The 7,421-nt window shown below is 46.1% G+C and overlaps 1 pseudogene across 1 annotated transcript; it reads left to right on the top strand.

Moving 5' to 3' along the window:
• The first annotated feature begins 2,530 nt into the window (after nucleotides 1-2,530).
• LOC309813806 (small ribosomal subunit protein eS4-like) lies at nucleotides 2,531-3,256 on the top strand (annotated as a pseudogene). The gene has a single exon. The product of its transcript is annotated as a small ribosomal subunit protein eS4-like (transcript).
• The last annotated feature ends 4,165 nt before the right edge of the window (nucleotides 3,257-7,421 follow it).

The following is a 7,421-nucleotide window of genomic DNA, read 5'->3' as shown; positions in this document are numbered from 1 at the left end:
TAGCTGTAATCCTACTGAATACAGTTTTTTTTTCTTTTTTCCCACCTACCTTATTAGCATTTCCCTATGTTGCCTCATAGTCTTTATCATTAACTTTATTTTTATTTTATTTATTTATTTGTTAATGTTTACTTTTTATTTATTTTATTTTTGGCTGCACCCCATGGCATATGGGATCTTAGCTCCAGGGATCAAACCCCCACCCCCTGCATTAGAAGCGCGGAGTCTTAACTGCTGGACCGCCAGGGAAGTCCCTTATTTTTATTTTAATTTTTAATAGGTAACACATTTACATAGTACAATATTCAAAAAATTCGAAGGATACTATGGAAAGGTTTTTTCCCACCTGTTTCTCATTTGCCAATTTTTCCTCCCACAGTACCCACTGTTACCTGTTCCTTGTGGACCCTCCTCCTGAAGCACCCTTCTATGCATATCTAAACAAATACATTATACTTAATTACATTCTTTCTCTATCTTTTCTTTTTTTTTTTTTTTTTTTTTTTTGCGTTATGCGGGCCTCTCACTGCTGTGGCCTCTCCCGCTGCGGAGCACAGGCTCCGGACGCGCAGGCCCAGCGGCCATGGCCCACGGGCCCAGTGGCTCCGCGGCATGTGGGATCCTCCCGGACCGGGGCACGAACCTGCGTCCCCTGCACCGGCAGGCGAACTCTCAACCACTGCGCCACCAGGGAAGCCCTATCTTTTCATTTTTTACACAAAGAATAATGACCTGTTCTCACCTTTTTAAACTCAACAATATATCTCAGAGGTCTTCCTATTTATATTCAAACAGAGCCATTCTTTTTTTTTTTTAACATTTTCATTGGAGTATAATTGCTCTACAATGGTGTATTAGCTTCTGCCCCATAACAAAGTGAATCAGTCACACATATACATATATCCCCATTTCTCTTCCCTCTTGCGTCTCCCTCCCTTTTTTTTTTTTTTTTAACACCACACAGGATTCTGCTTTATGTAGTGTAGCATAATGTATTAAACTAGGCCCCATGGGGGAGAGGCAAGGTAGGGGTATGGGTATGGGTACAAACTACTATCTATAATATAAATAAGCTATTGTACAAGGATATATAGTAAAACACAGGGAATATAGCCAATATTTTATAATAACTATAGGTGGAATATAACCTTTAAAAATTGTGAGCCACTGTGTTGTACACCGGAAACTTATATAATATTATACATCAACTATACCTCAATTAAAAAAAAAATTAGGGGACTTCCCTGGTGGCGCAGTGGTTAAGAATCCTCCTGTGCAGGGGACTTGGGTTTGAGCCCTGGTCTGGGAAGATCCCACGTGCCTCAGAACAGCTAAGCCCGTGTGCCACAGCTACTGAGCCTGTGCTCTAGAGCCCGTGCTCCGCAACAAGAGAAGCCACTGCAGTGAGAAGCCTGTGCACCGCAACTAGAGAAAGTCCACAAGCAGCAACGAAGACCCAATGCAGCCATAAATAAACAAACAAACAAACAAACATATATATATATTAGACCCCATCGATGAATATTCAAGTTATTTCCAATCTGTTGCAAACAATACTACAGTGACTAACATTGTACGTATATCATTTCACATGTGTGAGCATCCATCTGTGGAATAAACTTCTAGAAGTGGAATTGCTGGGTCAAAAAGTGAACGCACTTATAATTGATAGATACGGCCAAATTGCATTCTGTAGGCTAGCAGCAGCAGCATATGATTTAACCCAGTGTCTAGCCTTAGTTACTTTCTCCGTCTTTTGTTAACCCTATAACAGAGTTAGAACCAGCCTCAGGCATAAACCAATTTCTGTTTTTGGCCACTCATATGTAATCTGTAATATATTGAAGGCCTACTGGATAACAGACATGTGCTGTGTGTTGAGAAACAAATATGTGTAAGACAAGGTGCTTGCTGTCCTTGGAAGCTGGTCTCGGGAGCTAGTGGGGGCTGGGAGGGGAGCAAGGAGGAAGGGATATGTAAGAAGAGCCCACCAGGGCTCTGCCCACCAGGCCCTAAACTCCCGAGGAGGAGGAGCTGGGTCTGTTTTTGCTTTCCTTATCCCAGCACCCAGCAGAGTACAGGGTAGGTAGCCGGCATTCAGTATACACTGAGTAGATAAATGATTAAATAATTGAACGTCTGGTGTGGAGGAAAGGGGAAAAGGTTCTGGAGTGAGGCTGTTGGTCAGGGCAGGCTTCACAGAGGAGAACAGCATTTGAGGGCCTCTTTTTTGAGGATTAATTTCACCAAAGTGAAACTCTAGTCCAGAGAGGCTGTTTGTTGGCTTTCTGACTCATAAAGAACAGTTGGGCAAGGTGGGGGGTGACACTTAGGAATGATCTGGGGGCCGATTTGAGTGGGTGAAGTTTGGGGGTCCCTCTGATAAACCCTGGACAATGGGTATCTTCAAAATAAGGCAAAGGGGCTCTTTTCTTGCCTAGTGCAGTCATGGCTCATGGTCCCAAGAAGCACCTGAAGTGCGTAGCAGCTCCAAAGCATTGGATGCTGGATAAACTGACTGGTTGGTGTGTTTGCTCCTTGTCCATCTATTGGTCCCCACAAGCTGAGGGAATATCTCCCCCTAATCATTTTCCTAAGGAACAGACTTAAGTATGCCCTAATAGGAGATGAAGTAAAGAAGATCTGCATGCAGCGTTTCATTAAGATTGATGGCCAGGTGCACACTGATTATAACCTACCCTGCTGGTTTTATAGAAGTCATCAGCATTGACAAGACTGAAGAGAATTTTCGTCTCATCTATGACACCAAGGGTCGCTTTGCTGTTCATCATATTACACCTGAGGAGGCCAAGTATAAGTTGTGCAAAATGAGAAAGATCTTTGTGGGGACAAAAGGAATCACTTATCTGGTGACCCATGATGTTTGCACCATCTGCTACCCTGATTCCCTCATCAAGGTGAATGACACAATTCAAATTGATTTGGAGACTGGCAAGATTAATGATTTCATCAACTTTGACACTGGTAACCTGTGCATGGTGACCGGAGGTGCTAAAGTGGGAAGAATTGGTCACCAACCAGGAGGGACATTCCTCGTTCTTTTGATGTAGTTCATGTGAAAGATGCTAATGGCAACAGCTTTGCCACCCGGCTCTCCAACATTTTCATTACCGGCAAAGGCAACAAATCACGGATCTCTCTTTCCCATGGAAAAGGTATCCTCCTTACCACTGCTGAGGAGAGAGACAAGAGACTGGCGGCCAACAGAGCAGTGGATAAAATGATCTCTAGGTGACATGATTGGAAAAGTCTTTGTACTTAATTAAAGATAATACCACATTGGGGCTTCCCTGGTGGCGCAGTGGCTGAGAGTCCGCCTGCTGATGCAGGGGACACGGGTTCGTGCCCCGATCCGGGAAGATCCCACATGCTGCGGAGCGGCTAGGCCTGTGAGCCATGACCGCTGAGCCTGTGCATCCAGAGCCTGTGCTCCGCAAAGGGAGAGGCCCACGTACCGCAAAAAAAAAAAAAAAAGATAATACCACATTAAAATAAAAATAATAAGGCAGAGGGTCTCTGAGTTGAGACAAAGGAAGGAAAGGGAGAATGGCTAGTGAAGACTGCCAAGGAGAAGTTAGGTGCAGAGTGCAGCTGTTGTGGGGGAATGGCCACTCCCCCAGCCCTGTCCCAGACTCTGGTACACCCTGGACAGTCCAGGTTCTGCACCCTGCTGGTGCAGGCTGCAGAAAGGATGCCCACCCCTGCCCCATCAACCAGATTCCAAACCCCAGAAACTTATCTGATAGCTTGGAAACTCCGACTACATCCCCAGGAACACAAGTGCCCGATTCTCTCTTTGGGGAGCAAAGCAAAGCATGGTTTTAGCTCATCTAGTTCATTTCCTAGAATTTTAGAAAGACAGAACAATTAAAGATGTGACTCTTACAGAAAGTTAAATACCAGCCCATCCCCCAGTAGCCCATTTGTTTTACAGGTGAGGGAGCTGAGACCCATAGAGGTGAGGTGGACTCAGAGGTGAGGCCACTCAGAAGCAGCGCTAGGTCTAGAAACAGAGCTTCAACTCTGTATCCAGTGCTCTCTGCTCTGAACCGGGGGATGGAGGTCAGGATGGTGACCTAGATGTGGCTCTGGGGCCAGAGAGGGGAGACAAATGCAGGAGCTGGAGGCAGGGTAAGAGCCAGGGTAGGGGTAGGGGTAGGGGTCAGCTACCTACACCTGTTCCAGTTGCTGGGTTATAAACCCTCTAGGAATTCCAGATATTCCACTCATGTCTAAGTTCCCTCCTTGGAAGCAGGTCTGCCAACATGGGTTTCAGAAAGGCCTCGGCCCAGATAAGATAGATGTGTCATGGAGAGAAGCAATCTGGATAAGGGAGGGGGTGCTGGACCACCAGGTTCAGGGGGCCATCTTGGGAAAAGCTGCCCCAACCCTGCGCTCACAGGGGCCCAAGATGGCTTCTAGCAGTGACTCAGGGCTTGCAGGCAATATTCCTGGGAACCCAGCCAGATCAGAGGGGTGGTAACAGGCCCAGATCCTCTCTGATTCCTGGATAAAGGGTGAGAGGCTACTCCTTCTCCTGGACTCTTGGGTCATTGACTGCTCTTGGGAAGCTGATTTGAGAATATACCAGAACTTGATTTTCTCTGCATAAAATCCTTAGGGGAGTTTCACTTTGGGATTTAGCCTCTGAAATACCTTTCTGGATACCCTTTCAACCCTGGCCAACCCCCAACCAGGGATTCCTGAGGGGTGAGGGGCAAGTGCCTTCCCTTCTCCTGCTGTGGAAGAGGAAAGAAACAATTTACCTATTAGAGTAGACAGAGCTGAATGAAATGATGAAATAACAAAAATGATGAAATAAAAAAAAAAAAAAAACACCCTATCTCTTACATCAGTGAGTGAGTATCTTCAGGTTCCTTGGCTCCTGGTAATCCTCACAGCATCCCTGTGAGAGGTTTTATAAGTCCCCTTTTACACATGGGGAAACTGAGGCCCAGTGAAGTTATGTTACTTTTTCTAGGACACAGAGAGGAAAGTACCCAAGGGCAGGGCTCCATGGCTACTGGCCTAGACAAAGTGACTCCTCCCATTCAGGTCCTTGCCCCTACACCACCCCAGGCCTCCCCTGAACAGCTCATTGGCTTTTCAATGATAAACTCACTCAAAGAGAAACTGAACAATACTGGTAGGGGGTGGTGTTTTTTCAGATTTGGGGGATTGTAACTCATAGTAAGAAATACATTTAATACCACAATGCAGTAACCAGACATAATTCATAGCACTTAGAATAGTTGGTAATTATTTTTTGTTTATTTACAAATATGTAAAAACGAATGGAAGTTTCATAAAATAACGCTTCCCCTTTCTGCCTGAGATGCACTCTGGCATTTTCTATTCTCTGCTATTCTGTGTCATTATTTTTGGAAAGTGCTCATGTGACTCACTAAATTGACTCCATGACCTGCAGTTTGAAAAGCACCTTTATGGATGGCAGCTGGGTCCCCCCACCCTTGTCCGCAGGTGGGAAGCAGACAGTGAGGAAAGAGGTCCAACTTTGTACACTTTGTGCCTGGCATTGAACTGTGCCCTTTGGGGACACAGGAAAAGGTACACGCACCTGGATCTCACCCTTCAGTCATTTATAAGCAGAGGAACAAGACTTCCCACGCATAAGACAAAGCTGACACAAATTAAAGGCAGAAAGAATCTGTGCCTCTTAAGGACTATATATTAGGGCTGCTGCAACAAAATACCACAGACAGGGTGGCTTGAACAAATTTACTTAATCACACTTCTGGGGGCTGGAATTCTAAGATTAAGGTGACAGAAGCCTTGATTTCTTCTGAGACCTCTGTCCTTGGTTTGCGGATGGCTGTCTTCTTGCTGCTTCTTCACATGGTCCTCCCTCTGTACACACATACCCCTGGTGTCTATGTATCCTAATCTCTTCCTATGAGGACATCAGATAGATTGGATTCTAAGGTCCTGGGGGATAGGGCTTCAACATATGAATTTGGGAGGGAGCAGCTCAGTCCATAACAAGAACCTATGTGCAGAGCACTGGCTCGTGCACCTTTACCCCAGGCTGGGCCCTGTGGGCCTTATTCCTGTTTTGAGCACAAGGAAGCTGGTGTTGGGAGAGTTTGGTAATGGCTTGTAGTCCTCCAGTTGACAAGTAATGGCACAACATTTGAGTTCATTTTCCACCCTCTCACATATTGTAGACTTTCGGATTTCATGGGAGACGATGGAGCTGGGCTGAGTTTTATAAGGCCATCCTTCAGGCAGTTGGGAGATGAGTGAGGGCAGAGGAGAGGGAGGAGGCAGTGCTTGGGCAGGACCTCATAGCTTTGTCCAGGTGGATGGAAGAGAAGATAGCTTTACAGACAAGGACAGTGAGAACTGGAAGGTCCTCCTGAGAATTCAGTCCACCCTTCCCATTTCATTGGTGAAGAAACTGGGGCAGGGAAAGGAGAGAGTGATTCAATGCTTCCACATTGTGTATCTGTGTGTGAAAGTCTTGTCTCCTCCCTCTACTCAAGGCCAAACAACATTGTCAGCTTCTCTGTGCTCTGCGTAGGGCCCAGTATGCTGTTCAGAATAGAGATTCAGGTGTTTACTCTAGACATGAGACCGTGGGAAGGAAAGGGACAGTGGGTATGGGGGCGTCTCAGTTTTATGCCTCTGACCCCAATGGTGGTGTGTAAAGGTGTACACTACACCTCAGGAAAAAGCAAGCAATTGCTAATCACAAACACTCTTAGAGCATGAGGATGTGGATTATATATACACACACACATACCTACACCTGCTCCCCACAACATACACACTTCCCCCCCCCTTTTTTTTTTGAGGTACGCGGGCCTCTTACTGTTGCGGCCTCTCCCGTTGCGGAGCACAGGCTCCAGACGCGCAGGCTCAGCGGCCATGGCTCATGGACCCAGCCGCTCCGCGGCATGTGGGATCTTCCCGGACTGGGGGACGAACCCGTGTCCCCTGCATCAGCAGGCGGACTCTCAACCACTGCGCCACCAGGGAAGCCCCCCCTTTTTAAATTTTTCATGAGAGACACCCTTCAGCCAATTTGGAGTCAGCACCAGAGGGTCTTTTCTCTCTCCAGGCTCCTCTTTCCTCTTCTCCCTGCATCCACTAGAATTCTCCATGTTCTCTCATACATCTTCAAGTGAGGTTTTTGCTATAGACAAGCCTCTCTTCCTTTGACCACGTCTCAAAGTGTCTGTTATTTTTCTAAAATATTTGCCCAGTGTTGGACTGGTAAATGTTGAACAACCAGCTCTCCAGGGGAAAAAGAGATAGATACATCAGTAATTTCAAAAGAGTCAATTGTAGTATTGGGCTGGCCAGAAAGTTCATTCGGGTTTTTCCGTAACACCCAACTAGGAAGGGATGAATTTTGAATATATATTACTTTTGTTTTT

This window comes from Mesoplodon mirus (assembly GCF_964341445.2).
Source record: "Mesoplodon mirus genome assembly, chromosome: 12".
Taxonomy (NCBI): Eukaryota; Metazoa; Chordata; class Mammalia; order Artiodactyla; family Ziphiidae; genus Mesoplodon; species Mesoplodon mirus.
The sequence above is the reverse complement of the archived record's forward strand: the minus strand, read 5'-3'. Positions and strand labels throughout refer to the sequence as shown.